The sequence below is a fragment of the Pan paniscus genome, chromosome 11 (assembly GCF_029289425.2).
Source record: "Pan paniscus chromosome 11, NHGRI_mPanPan1-v2.0_pri, whole genome shotgun sequence".
In the NCBI taxonomy this organism is placed as follows: Eukaryota; Metazoa; Chordata; class Mammalia; order Primates; family Hominidae; genus Pan; species Pan paniscus.
The window spans coordinates 87,893,342-87,908,429 of NC_073260.2; positions in this window are offsets into that span (position 1 = coordinate 87,893,342).

The following is a 15,088-nucleotide window of genomic DNA, read 5'->3' on the forward strand; positions in this document are numbered from 1 at the left end:
AGGAGCCAAATGTTAATAACCAAGACAATGGGGAAAACGTCTCCAGGGCATTTTCTCCAGGGAAACTTCTCCTGTGATGGGAGGGGCTGCTGAGATCTTCATGGCAGCCCCTTTTATCACAGGCCTGGAGGCCTAGGAGGGAAAAATGGTTTCCTGTGCTGGGCCAGGGCCCCGCTGCTCTGTGCAGCCTCAGAACATGGTGCCCTGCATTCGAGCCACTCCAGTTCCAGCCATGGCTAAAAGGGGCCAAAGTACAGCTTAGGCAGCTGCTTCACAGGGTCCAAGCCCCAAGCCTTGGCAGCTTCCACGTGGTGTTAGGCCTGTGGGTGTGCAGAAGACAATAGTTAAGGTTTGGGAACCTCTGCCTAGATTTCAGAGGATGTATGGAAATGCCTGGATGTCTAGGCAGAAGTCTGCTGCAGCAGTGGAGCCCTCATGGGGAACCTCTACTAGGGCAATGCAGAGGGGAAATATGGGTTGGAGCCCCCACACAGAGTCCCCACTGGGGTACTACCTAGTGGAGCTGTGAGAAGAGGACCACCATCCTCCAGACCCTAGAATGGTAGATCCACCGAAAGCTTGCACCATGCAACTGGAAAAGCCTCAGGCACTCAATGCCAGCATGTGAAATCAGCCGCAGGGGCTGTACCCTGCAGAGCCACAGGGGTGGATCTGCCCAAGGCCTTGGGAGCACACCTCTTGCATCAGTGTGTCCTGGATGTGAGACATGGAGTCAAAGGAGAGAATTTTGGATATTTAAGATTTAATGACTGCCCTGTTGGGTTTTGGACTTGCATGGGGCCTGTAGCCCCTTTGTTTTGGCCAATTTCTCCCATTTGGAATGCAAGCATTTACCCAATGTTTGCACTCCCATTGTATCTCGGAAGCAACTAACTTGCTTTTGATTTTACAGGCTTATAGGCAGAAGAGACTTCCCTTGTCTCAGATGAGACTTTGGACTTGAAATTTTGGGTTAATGCTGAAATTAGTTAAGAGTTTGGGGGACTGTTGGGAAGGTATCATTGTGTTTTGAAATGTAAGAAAGACATGAGATTTTGGAGGGGCAAAGGGCAGAATGATATGGTTTGGCTCTGTGTCCTTACCCAAATCTCATCTCAAATTGTAATTCCCACATGTTGAGGGAGGGACCTGGTGGGAGGTAATTGGATCATGGGGGCGATTTCCCCCATGCTGTTCTCATGATAGTGAGTGAGTTCTCATGAGATCTGATGTTTTAAAAGTGTGGCACTCCCACTCTCTTTCTCTCCTGCCACCATGGAAGATGTGCTTTGCTTCCCCTTCACCTTCTGCCATGATTGTAACTTTCCTGAGGCCTCCCCAGCCATGCAGATCTGTGAGTCAATTAAGCCCCCTCTTTATAAATTACCCAGTCTCAGGTAGTTCTGTATAGCAGTGTGAAAACGGACTAATGCACTATCTAAAAGACCAAACTGCATCATGGACCTGGAAAGAACTTTACAACTGTAAATACTGTACTGAAGTCCTCTCTCCTCTACCTAACATGCTTTCTGTCTACAATGTGAAGCAATTTCTCCTCACCTTCATCCTCATTCCCTTCTGCCTTTGATATTCATAGGTCTTACTGGTCTAGCCTCTACCCTATTATTCTTGCAGCCAAATTCATGAGCATGTGGTCTGAGCTTCTTGTCTCCCCATCCCCACCATTCTCTTGTCTTCCTGAGGCCAAGCTTCTGCCCCTACCACATTCTAGAAACTGCCCCTGGCTCCTCCTTGACATATCCAAGGCCCTCTTCTCATTCCCTAGACTCTTTGTCCTCTGCAGCATCCAGTACTTCCAATTATCCCTCCTTCAAAGGTCTCCACTCTTGGCTTTGATGACTTACTGTTTCTTTTCTCATTTCTCTTCAACTTCTTCACCTACTTTTTAGGGCCACGTTTTACAAAGGCTGGGTCTAGCTGCAGTTTGCCTAAGGCTTAGACCTAGTCATATATTGGAATAGGGCCACGGGAGATGCTGAGCCATTGGTCAGGGCTTAATTTCTCCTTCCTAAAGCCTGATCCTACGCTTGAACTTTCTATCAAGAAACTCCTCCCACTCTACAACCTAAAATCCAGGTCCTAGATTCTCAAGTCAAGGACCTCATAGAATTATTGCCTCTCAGGGTTTGAAGGTGACCCCAAGTAATTTAGTTCCAACACCACCTAATCCTTATAACCCCTCCTCAGCAGTCCCAGTGGAGGGACTCTGATGCTTCTGCGTGAGCACTCCAGGGACAGAGAACTTGCCACTTCCAGGGCAAGCATCTTTCCTTCCCAGACAGCTAAAAAGAAAGTCTGCCTTCTGTTGAGCCAAACTAGACTTATTATACCCATGCATTTGGTCTTTTTAATACTATATGGGTCTACCCAGAAGAGGCCAAATTCCTCTTGCACACATCTTCCTATTTTTGAAGACGCCTGTCCCATCTCCTCCTCAGTCTCTCCCTGCAAAGCCTGGCCACCTCCACTATTTTCACCACTCCTCACAACACAGCTTCAAATCCCCTCACAACCCTGACCCACTTATCTGACTGTAACCATTTCCAATAGTGAAGTGTGTGTGTGTGTGTGTGTGTGTGTGTGTGTGTGTGTACAAAGGGAATTTCTGTAAGTAGTTCGTTTTTGCAAACATCAGGGAACAATTTCCGAGAGGCAGCATGACATATGATGACATAGGAACAAGGTTATACAGAGCCCAGCACATCAGACAGTCTGGAAAACCCTTAAGTGAAGAATGCTTGTCTTCATGAAACCTTGATAATTTAGAAGGGACAATGACTATCAGAAGCAGTCAAGGTCTCCGTTAAATCCGGCAAAGCAAGGCGACTACAAGGGGGGGCTTCTCATGCAAGGGGACCCTTTGGTCTTTAGCGACATCATTATCTGTGGGTTATTATCATTACTACAAATACTAATACACTTTTATTAAGCACTGGCAATGACCCAGGGCAAGTGAGTTTAAGTTCATATTATATCCATTTTCATTATCAAGAGAAAAGAGGAGAATGAACAAAGGACTATAATGTGAAATTCTAAAGTAGGAAAAATGAAAAACGGTTAATTAAGAAAAACTCACAGAGTAAAGAGAAAGGCTCCAACTGTTTGTAGTCAGGAGCCATGATGGATGGTGGATCTTGTCACCCTGGACTTGTCCCCTGTGATTTCTTTTCATCTCTCTCTCTCTAAAAAAAGATCCTCCTCTTAGTTAAGGACATAGCAGGGACAGGAGAAGGGGTGAGGAGAAGGGAAGTAGACTTTGATCTAAAGGGCCCCTTGGGCTCTGAAATTCTGCAAATCAATGCTTTCTAATTCTATTATCTAGCCCAAAACAAAATCAAATTTAACATTAAGCATACATTAAAATGCAAAAATTAAATAAAAATATTAAATGCTGAGAGATGGCCCCTTCCCCAAAGCTCTTTTTAGCACCTCTAACACTGAAATATTGAAGTACACCACTCTCACCTTTGGCCTCTGGTTTATGTCATTCAGGACAAATGTGAGAAGTTTCCTGTTAGCCATCAAACTTTTTCTTTTCTTTTTTGAGACAGGATCTCCTCTGTCACCCAGGCTGGAGTGCAGTGGCACAATCACGGCTCACTGCAGCCTTGACCTCATCAGGCTCAGGTGATCCTCCCACCTCAGGCTCCTGAGTAGCAGGGATTACAGGGACACGCCACCATGTCCGGCTAATTCTTGTATTTTTTTATAGAGATGGGGTTTCGCCATGTTGGTCACTATGGTCTCGAACTCCTGGGTTCAAGTGATCTGCCTGCCTTGGCCTCCCAAAGGGCTGGGATTACAGGTGTGAGCTAGCATGCCTGGCCCACCAAACTTCTTTGAAAGTCTCCTATGAAATTACATCTTTCTTTCTTTTTTTTTTTTTTTTGAGATGGAGTTTCACTCTTGTCGCCCAGGCTGGAGTGCAATGGCGCCATCTTGGCTCACTGCAACCTCTGCCCCCTGGGTTCAAGCTATTCTCCTGCCTCAGCCTCCCGAGTAGCTGGGATTATAAGCACCTGCCATCACGCCTGGCTAATTTTTGTGTTTTTAGTAGGTTTCGCCATTTTGGTCAGGCTGGTCTCAAACTCCTGACCTCAGGTGATCCACAGGCCTCAGCCTCCCAAAGTGCTGGCATTATAGGCGTAAGCCACCACACCTAGCCTAAAATTACATCTTTTGCTATACACTCTATGTTTGACCATTTGGATTATGCTTCTATGAAGTTATTCTTCTCCATCAAGGGAATGACTGAAGTTTTCCAGAGAGATTGTCCAAATGAGGCTGAGAATTTAGGACACCAAGCAGGTTAGCAGAATGGACACCTCAATGTAGAAGAGGTGTGCTGTTCAGGCCAGAGCATCTTGGGAAGGAATGTGTATTTTGAGTATTTTTACATCACACAGTGAACTATTTGTAGCTACCCCGCTGGAGCTATTTACCTTGCTGAAGCTTTTTTTTAACTTTTATTTTAGGGTCAGGGGTACCTGTGCAGGTTTGTTACATAGGTAAACTCTCCACCTTTCCAAATTACACATCAAGCCCTGATGTCATTTGTGATGTCAGCTATGAGGAACCCTAAATTAGGTGTGTATGTGTTTGCATGTGTACAGAAACAAACCTGCAAATAAGCAGTGCCTTACCCAAGGTGTTCCAGGTCTGGAGTCCAAGTGCCTGAGTTCCAAAATCTAGTGCTTTCCCCACTAATGTGCACAGCCTCATAGGCAGTGATTCAACACCACAGCTGGTCTTAGAGAATTCTACTGTGCCTCACAGTAGGAATAAGAGGTCATATGCCAGACCTTTCTCTCATATGCTATGAGAGACAGGTGGCTTACAGTGAAAATTGTGTAGAAAGGACCCACCAAAAAATCTTATGTGTAAACTTGTATGCATCTTGGTGTCACCCGGTGTGCTTTTCACTAAGGCCCTAAGCAACTTGATGGCAGGATAATACATATTTACTTTTCCATATACCACCTAGCAACAAGTATGAAGTTCAAATGTAATGAATGTTGACTGGATAAATGAGCTAAATGAAGTTAGAAGTGAGCCAAGAATGAATAAGCTGGGTGCCGTGACATGCACCTGTAGTCCCAGCTATTTGAAAGGCTGAGGCAAGAGGATCACTTGAGCCCAGGAGTGCAAGATCTGCCTTGGCAATATAGCAAGACCCTATCTCAGAGGAGGAGGAGGAGGAGGAGGAAGAAATTAAATTAATATTCAATAAATGGTATTGGGTCAACTAGCTAATCATGGGGCAACATAGCAAGACCCCATCTCAAAGGAGGAGGAGGAGGAGAAGGAGGAGGAGAAAGGAGGAGGAGGAGGAGAAGGAGAAGGATAAGAAAAGGAGGAGGAGGAGGAAGGAGAGGGGTAGGACAAGGACAGAGAGCGGGAGGAGGAGGAGGAGAAGAAGGAAAAGAAGAAGGCAAAGGAGAAGGAGGCCAGGTGGGGTGGCTCATGCCCATAATCCCAGCAGTTTGGGAGGCAAAGGCGGGTGAATCACCTGAGGTCAGGAGTTCCAGACCAGCTTTGCCAACACGGTGAAAGTATTCACCTTGCAAGTATTCACCATCCAATTGTGAACAATTGTCATGCATCCACCATTATAGTATCATAGGAAATAGTTTTACCATCTAAAAATCCTCTATGCTTCACCTATCACCTATTCAACACCCTCCCCCTGCCCCCCTACTACCATTGGCAACAACAAATCTTTTTTTTTTTTTTTTTGAGACAGAGTCTCAGTCTATTACTCAGGCTGGAGTGCAATGGTACGATCTAGGCTCACTGTAACCTCCGCTTCATGGGTTCAAGCAATTCTCCTGCCTCAGCCTCCTGAGTAGCTGCAATTACAGGTGTCTGCCACCAAGCCCAGCTAAGTTTTGTATTTTTAGTAGAGACAGAGTTTCACCATGTTGGCCAGGCTGGTCTCAAACTCCTGACCTCAAATGATCCACCTGCCTCAGCCTCCCTAAATGCTGGGATTACAGGCATGAGCCACTGCACTGGGCCAACCACGAATCTTTTTAATGTCTTTATATAGTTTTGCCTTTTTCATAATGTCAAATAATTGGAATCATTCAGTAGGTAGTATTTTCAGACTGATTTCTTTCACTTAAAAATATACATTTAAGTTTACTCCGTGTCTTTTTATGGCTTGATAGCCCATTTCTTTTTACTGCTGAATAATTTTCCTTTGTATAAATGTACCACAATTTGTTTATCCATTCACCTATTGAAGAACATTTGGTTGCTTCCAATTTTTAGCAATTATAAATTGCCACTGTAAGCATTCATATGCAGGTTTTTGAGTGGACTTAAATTCAAACCAATTGAGTAAAGACCTAGGAGCTTAATTACTGGGTTATATGGTAAGATTATGTTTAATTTTGTAAGAAACTGTCAAACTGTCTTCCAAAGTGGATATAACATTTGGTGTTCCTGCTTCTCCACATTCTTGTCAGCGTTTGGTATTTGTTTGGTGTGTGCGTGTGTGTGTGTATTTTAGCCATTCTAATCGGTGTGTAGTGGTATCTCTTCATTTAAAATTCTCTAATGACAAATGATGTTGCATCTTGTCATATGCTTATTTGCCATCTGTATATCTTCTTTGATGAGGCATCTGTTCAGACCTTTTGCCCATTTTTACTTTTATTTTATTATTTTTTTCTGTTCAGACCTTTTGCCCATTTTTAAATTGGGCTTTCTTATTGTTGAGTTTTAAGAATTCTTTTATATTTTGGATACAAGTCTTTTTGCAAATGGATACAAGTTCTCGCAAATATTTTCTCCCATTCTGTAGGTTGTCTTTTCACTTTCTTGATGGTGTCCTTTGAAGCAAAAAGTCTTTTTAATTTTGGTGAAGTCCAATGTGTAACTTTTTTCTTTTGTTGCTTGTGCTTTTGGTAGCATATCTAAGGAACTATTGCCTAACCCAAGGTCACATTTACTCCTACATTTTCTTCTAAGAATTTTTATCATTTTAGTTCTTACATTTAGGTCCCTGATCCATTTTGAGTTTTTATATGTGGTATGAGGTAGGGAATCCAACTTCATTTTTTTTACATGTGTATATCTAGTCGTTCTAGCACCATTTATTGAAAAGACTATTCTTTCCCTATTGACTTGTCCTTGCATCTTTGTCAAAATGCAACTGGCCATTGTAATAATCAGAACAATGTGACCCCCTACACACACACAACATCCTAATTCATGGAATCTACAGATGTAATATGTTACATGTCAAAGGAGAATTAAGGTTGCAGATGGAATCAAGGTTGCCATTTAGCCCACCTTAATATAGGAAAATAATCCTGCAGTATCTGGATAAGCCCAATGTAATCATAAGCATCACTAAAATTGAAACAGAGAGACAGAAGAATTCAGAGTCAGAGGGAATGTGACTACAGAAAAAGTCAGAGTGATGTGATGTGAGAACGACTTGACTTGCCTCTCTTAACTTTGAAAATAGAGGAAGGGAACAATGAGTCAAAGAATGTAGGCTGCTTCTAGAAGTTGAAAAAGGCAAGAAAATGTATTCTACCCAGAGTCTACAGAAATGAATGCAGCCCTGTCAGTGCCTTAATTTTGGCCTGGTGGGACTTGTGATAGACCTCTGACCTACAGAACTGTAAGATAATAAATCTGTGTCTCCAGCCACTAAATTTCTGGTTATTATGAGAGAACTAGAAAAATAATACAATTATAATGTGTTTATTTTTGGACTCTCAATTTTATTCTCTTGATCTTATATGTATATCCTCATGCCAGTACCACACCATCTTGATTACTGTAGCTTTGTAGTAAATTTTGAAATTGAGAAGTGTAAGGCCTCCAACTTTGTTCCTTTTCAAGATTGTTTTGGTTATTGTGGGTCTTTGCATTTTCATATTAAATTTTAGAATCAGCTTGTCAATTTATGTAAAAACAACAACAACACACAGCTGAAATTGTGATAGGGATTGCATTGAATCTGTTGGATCAGGTTGGATAGCACTGCCATCTTAACAACATTATGTTTTCCAATCCATGAACATGGGATGTCTTTCCATTTAGGTCTTATTTCTTTCAATGATGTTTTGTAGTTTTCAGTGTACATGTGTTACACTTTTTTCCTAAGTATTTTTCTTTCTTAATTGTTGTTTTTTAAATTTCATTTTCAGATTCTTCAGTGTTAGTGTATAGAAACAAAATTCATTTTTATATATTGACCTTGTATCCCACAACTTTGCTGAACTTATTAGTTCTAATAGTTTGTTTTTGTATGTGTGTATTCCTTAGTGTTTTATATATACAAGATCATGTCATCTGCAAACAGAGATAGTTTTACTTCTTCTTTCCAATATGGATGACTTTCATTTCTTTTTCTAGCTTAATTGCCCTGGCTAGATCTTCTAGTACAATGTTGAAGAGAAGTGGCAGGAGCAGACATCCTTGCATTGTACTTGATCATAGAGTGAAAGCATCCAATCTTTCACCGTGAAGTATGGTCCTAACTTTGGGTTTTCAGGCTGAGGAAGTTCCCTCCTATTCCTAGTTTGTTAATTATTTTTATTACAGAAGGGTGTTGGATTCTGTCCATTCTTTTCCGCATCTATTGAAATGATCATGTAGGGTTTTTTGTCTCTTATTCTCTTAAAGTGGTGCATTACATTAACTTATTTTTAGATGTTAAGCCAACTCCCAGGGCATTTTTAAAAACATCCATTTTGTGCAAAGTTCTATGACTCATATACATTAATTCAGGTCATTTACAGGACATTTCTAGACATTCTAATTTCTTCTTTATAAAACTACTGTCTCACAGGCATTAGTTTCATATAGATGAAACTAAAGCAATTAGAGGGATAAAGCAACTTCCTCCGGGTCATGTGTCTGATAAGTGAGAAACCAGCATTACACCCAATTTTGACATTTTGTTCTCCTTACCCTGCCACTCTGTGTCTCCATACTCCTCAAACATCAGTCCCAGGGCAGACAGCTCCCAAGGCACAAAAAGTACAGGACTAAGGGAAAGATTCACCTACAGTCAAGTGATCCTCCTGTTACTTTAACGCTTTCAGGTAATAGCTGATCATCCAAGGGTTGAGGACGGCATCCAGGTAACTGTTGAATTCTTTCACCTCTCAACATGCTCCTCTCCTCCCTCCAGACCCTTATAATCAAACCCATTTCTAGAGATGACAGTTTTGAGGTATGGACCCCACCTTTAGCAAGCACCAGGTTAAAGCCCAGACCAGACCTTCCAGATACCTCAAACCATTCACCCGTCAGGGGCATGAACTCTTCCCCTAGGCCCTCCTGCATAGGGGTAAGGCTTCTCGCTGTAGTTTATCTGAAGATCCAAGACTGATAAAGAAGCACTCTGAACAGTTGATGGTGCTGGATCCTCTGTTTGAATACGAGATACTCTGCCTTTTGACTTCTGGTTGAACCAGATGTCTGTGTAGCCACCACCTGGCCACGAGGTTTTCCTAGAGCAGGCTTGCGCTCTTTCTTCCAGGTCCTTATTCTGAGGCCCTTCCAATCTCCACTATCCTAGATTCTCTGTGTTCCAGTCTCATTTTCCTGTCTAATCCGTTTTATTCGAAGTTTCCTTAGCTTCTTACCATTTTTCCAACAACATCATCAAGTCGCCTGGGTTCTGAGGATCTGTATCTCCACTGATGCCAGAATAGACAGACCTTCTCAGGGTTCAGCAGTTCACACTTGCATGTTAACCGTCGCCATCACCTCACCCTCCTGCTTATAGTATGTGCTCCAGATGCCGCATTACAAAGTCAAACATCAAAGGCACTGAATCACATCATTTTAATACATTAACCTTCAGGCTCTTGCTTACTCTTTGATTACTCCAAATACTATTAGACGTGGCAGTGGGGGCAGGAGATTTTGCCATGGTAATGAACAGGAATTCTGTGAAAGATAGTTCTTACAATAAACTTACTCTCCAAAGAAAGCTGCCTCACAACACCTTACAGTTCAAAACAATACCCAACACTCTTGGAATACCAATGAACATAGGACTTAATATCATAGTACCTTCATTTCAATCCCTTTTCCAGAGTCTCCCATACCTTTCCCACAGCTTCTTTCAGTTCCTTTAACTCAGAAACAAGCTAAATCTCTGCCAAGGTTCACCCCAAATCCTGATGTAGAGCCTGGTGGATGAGTATTGGGCTAGCCAGAAAAAGCCCCAGCTAGAGTCCATCTACCTAGGAAAAGAGCAGTGAAGTCGCATCTGTATCTGTACCACAGTCTAGAGAGGCACACTCCACATTTATTGCAGTTGGCGCTGCCCCCACACTTGGCAACAGGCACCCCAGATCTGTTGTGTAACACAAATAAACTCACAACAACAACAAAACTATTAATACCACCACCTGATATCCAGATGTCTTGATCATTTTTATCTTCGTGGTTTCTAAAAGATCATTGTATCTACTATCTTATTTGACAGGATAAATATTATTATTATTTCATTATGAAGATGAGAAAATAGATGGTTAAGAAAGAGGTAAGCTCTACTAAAGAGATTGTAGATATCTGAGATTTTATAGATAGTAAGTGGGAGTCAGAACCAGAAGCTAAGTCTTCAGACTCCTTGTGCGGTGCTTTCTGCTACTCTCTGCTAAATCTGCTCTTCAGTGCGGCTTCACTATTTGTTTGAAGAAGGGTCCCAGGATATATCTTTATTCAAATGTATGTATACATATCTCAAAGTCAATGATAATTATTAATAAATCATCAGGGATGGACTCAGTAGCTCACACCTGTAATCCTCTTTGGAGAAGATGGAAAGAATTGGAAAAATTTTTTTTTTCAGGAAGCTTATGGGACAACCTAAATAAATTAATTCAGATAAACTTAAATTACATCATTTTTTAAGACTATCACAAAATCTCACTAGTTTGTAAAGAGATTAGTCTCACAATTATTAATAAATATTTGCATTATAAATCATTGCAAAGAATAGGATTTTTTAAAATTATATAATGCTGTAGGCCCTATATTACAAAACAACAGAAAGTTCTTCAAAATGCATGAAATTACAGAGGAACCTAGAAGCTGAAAGTCTTTTGATTATTTTCTTAGTAGACTCTATTCTTATTCAGAGGAAAACACTCTGAACTTGTTACTTTAACAAATAAGAATCACATAACTCTCAACTGCAGTAAATACACAGTAATCTGGTCTGAATTGGTGAAGTTTTCCTATACTTCAACAGTTTGTGTAAGATTGCTGCTATAAAAAGGCAATGTCTTAATAAATATCATATATAATCATGCTTTCATATATGGTACAATTTCAGGAGAGAGGTAGACCTTCTATTTCTAGTATAAGAAAGAACATGGACTTTGGAGCCTGCCACACCTGGTTCCAATCCAAACCACTTATAAGTTATTTGACCTTGAGAGTTATTACTTTGCCTCTCTGAGCTTGAGCTTCCTCTTCTGTAAAAAGGGACACCACCTACCTTACAGAGTTAACGTAAAGATTAATGAGTTAATATGTGTAATATGCAGAGTTGTTATATTTACCTAAATCAGGGGTCAGCAAACTTTTTCTGTAAAGGTTCAAATAGTAAAATACTTTATACTTTGCAGGTCATCAGTCTCTGTCAAAACTACTCAATTCTGCCACTGTAGCACCAAAGCAGCCACAGACAATGTGAGTAAGACTATGTTCCAATAAAACATCACAAAAAGAAGCCACAGGCTGGCCCACAGGCCAAGTTTGCCGATCCTTGATATAAATTTTTCAGCATAGTGTCTGGCACATAGTGGGTGCTCAATATATGATCGCTGCTGTGATCATTATTTCATTGCTCCCTATTACGGCCAACAAACACCCAAATAATTGATCCATTATCTTCCATATTGTTACTGGATCACAGATGCTAAGGTTAAAGGAAGCTTTTAAGACAATGGGATTTAGTTCAATACTTAAATCCCTTCTATGACAACATCCCATGAATGGTTGTCCAACGTCTGAACAACTCCAACGACAATGAAACCACTGTATAAGCAGCCCTGTCTCTTGTCAGGTAGTTTTGAGTGTCTCTGAAAGCTTTTTAGTGTTAGCTCAAGTTCAATGTGATTCAACTTTATGAGCATCTGCTGAGCCTCTGATGTGTTCCAGACTCTACTACATGCTGGAAACACAAAGATGAGTAAGATGCAACCTCTACCTCCAACTTCTCACTGGACTTACTTAGCCTGTGTGATGGTTAATACTGAGTGTCAGCTTGATTGGATTGACAGACACAAAGTATTGATCCTGGGTGTGTCTGTGAGGGTGTTGCCAAAGGATATTAACATTTGAGACAGTGGGTTAGGAAAGGCAGACCCACACTTAATCTGGGTGGGCACCATCTAATCAGCTGCCAGCGTGGCTGGAATATAAAGCAGGCAGAAAAACATGAAAAGACTACACTGGCCTAGCCTCCCAGCGTACCTCTTTCTCCCGTGCTGGATGCTTCCTGCCCTTGAACATCAGACTCCCAAGTTCTTCAGTTTGGGGACTCAGACTGACTGTCCTTGCTCCTCAGCCTGCAGACAGCCTATTGTGGGACCTTGTGATTGTGTGAGTTAATGCTTAATAAACTCAATACTTAATTGAGTTAATTAAGTTAATAATTAATAAAGTTAATACTTAATAAACTTAAATACTTAATAAATAATAAACTTAATACTTAATAAATAGGAGATATATATATCTCTCTCGTACTAGTTCTGTCCCTCTAGAGAACCCCAATACAGCCTGCTAAAACAAGTCTCATAATCTCCCACACGTGACAGTCATTTAGATATTTGAGGGTAATGCCCTGAGTTTTCTCAGGTTCCAAACACTTAATTTCTTCAACCGTAAGTTCCCTTATCATCTCTTCATACTGCCTTCCTCTGGATGTAAGATTCCTAAATGCCCTACAAAGAAGCCGAGGTGTGGCTGGCCAGTGGATGATGAGGCAGACTTACCACTCTGCAGATTTAGTTTAGTGCCAGCAACCTGATCATATTTGCCTCTTAGGAACTAGTCCGGCCTCATTTGCCTAACTCATGTCTACATTCCTTTAATTTTCCAAGTGGTTCTATAGAATTAGAACTAAATGATAGCTTTTAGATGATATGGCAACCACTGATGTTTTATTTTCCTTAAAGAAAAGATTTAGGCCGGATGTGGTGGCTCACACCTATAATCCCAGCACTTTGGGAGGCCGAGGCAGGGGGATCACCTGAGGTCAGTTCGAGACCAGCCTGGCCAACATGGTGAAACCCCATCTCTACTAAAAAAAAAAAATACAAAAATTAGCCAGACATGGTGGTGTGCACCTGTAATCCCAGCTACTCTGGAGGCTGAGGCATGAGAATTGCTTGAATCTGGGAGGTGGAGGTTGCAGTGAGCCGAGATCGCACCACTACACTCCAGCCTGGGTGACAGAGACTCTGTCTAAGGAAAAGAAAAAAAAAAAAGAAAGAAAGAAAATATTTAGCCTAACTAGCAGAGTACCTGTTTTTACTTGATCCAGCCTGATGGGTAGTAGAATAGCATTTGTCAGCTGAATTGATGTGATTAACTAAAAAATGTACAAAATTGGTGTGAAAACTTCTACCTATCTACTAATGAGCAACGAAGTCACAGCTCCAGCTCCCATCTCTCTCTTGGGTTCCAAATAAGTGATTCTTTCTGCATATCAGAAATTTCCACTTGGATGTCATATAGGTATCTCAAACTCAATGTGTACAAAAGTAAACTTAATCTCAAGTCTCTAAAATAGATCTTTCTCCTGTTTTATCACTCCATCTTGGTAAATGGCTTGCCTATCCACCTGGATGTCTGAGTCAGAAAAATCAGCGCATTCTTCATTCCACCATCTCCTTCCCCTTTGACAACTAAACACTTCCTAAAATCTGATAATTCTACCCATCTCCTGGATTTGTCTCACACATTTATCCTTTATGCATTTCATAAACTGCAGGTTGCAACTAATCAATGTGTCATGAAATAAACCGAGTAAGCTTTAATCTGCATATTTAAGAATAATATAGACTTCTCCCTCAAAGTAGGATAGAATAGTTTGTGGCAGATTAACACTCCTGCAAAGACCTAGAAAAAAAAGGATTAAAATATGTTTGTTCAAACTACTATGGAAAACAGTATGGACATTCATTGAAGAACTAAAAGTGGAACTACCATTTGATTCGGCAATCCCACCGGGCATCTACCTAAAGGAAAAGAAGTCATATGAAAAAGACACATGCACACACGTTTATAGTAGCACAATTTGCAATTGCAAAGATATGGAACCAACATAAGTGCCCATCAACCAACCAGTGGATAAAGAAAATGTGGTATATATACACCATGGAATACTACTCAGCCACAAAAAGGAATGAAATGTCTTTTGCAGCAACCTGGATGGAGCTGGAGACCATTATTCTAAATAAAGTAACTCAGGAATGGAAAACCAAATATATGTTCTCACTTGTAAGTGGGAGCTAAGATATGAAGATGCAAAAGCACCAGAATGATATAATGAACTTTGGGGACTCAGGGGGCAGGGTGGGAGGTAGGTGAGGGATAAGAAACTACACATTTGGTGCAGTATACACTGCTTGGGTAACAGGTGCACCAAAATCTCAGAAATCACCACTAGAGAACATATCCATGTAACCAAAAACCACCTGTACCCCAAAAACTACTGAAATAAAAATTATTAAAGAAATAAAAAATTAAAAAGTGTTTGTTCAAAAGCATCAGGGAGCTGCTGAAGCAATGAGGATTAATAACCAAAATCTGGAGAGGAGAGACCTGCAGAGAGCTGACCCCAGGCTTTATCCAGACAGAGGGGCACTGCCAAGGATCAGAGAAACAGCAGAGCTTTGTATGTTTGTACAGGGCTACAGTAACAAAACTGGAGACTTGGGGAGCCTCAAACACATAGTCAGTCTCCCCAAGACATTCCGAAGCTGTGCAAAGCTGGAAGTAAAAGATTAAACCAAAAACTAACCAAAGCAGTTTTCCACAATCTTGTAGTGTTGAGGAGGCAAAACTTAGATAT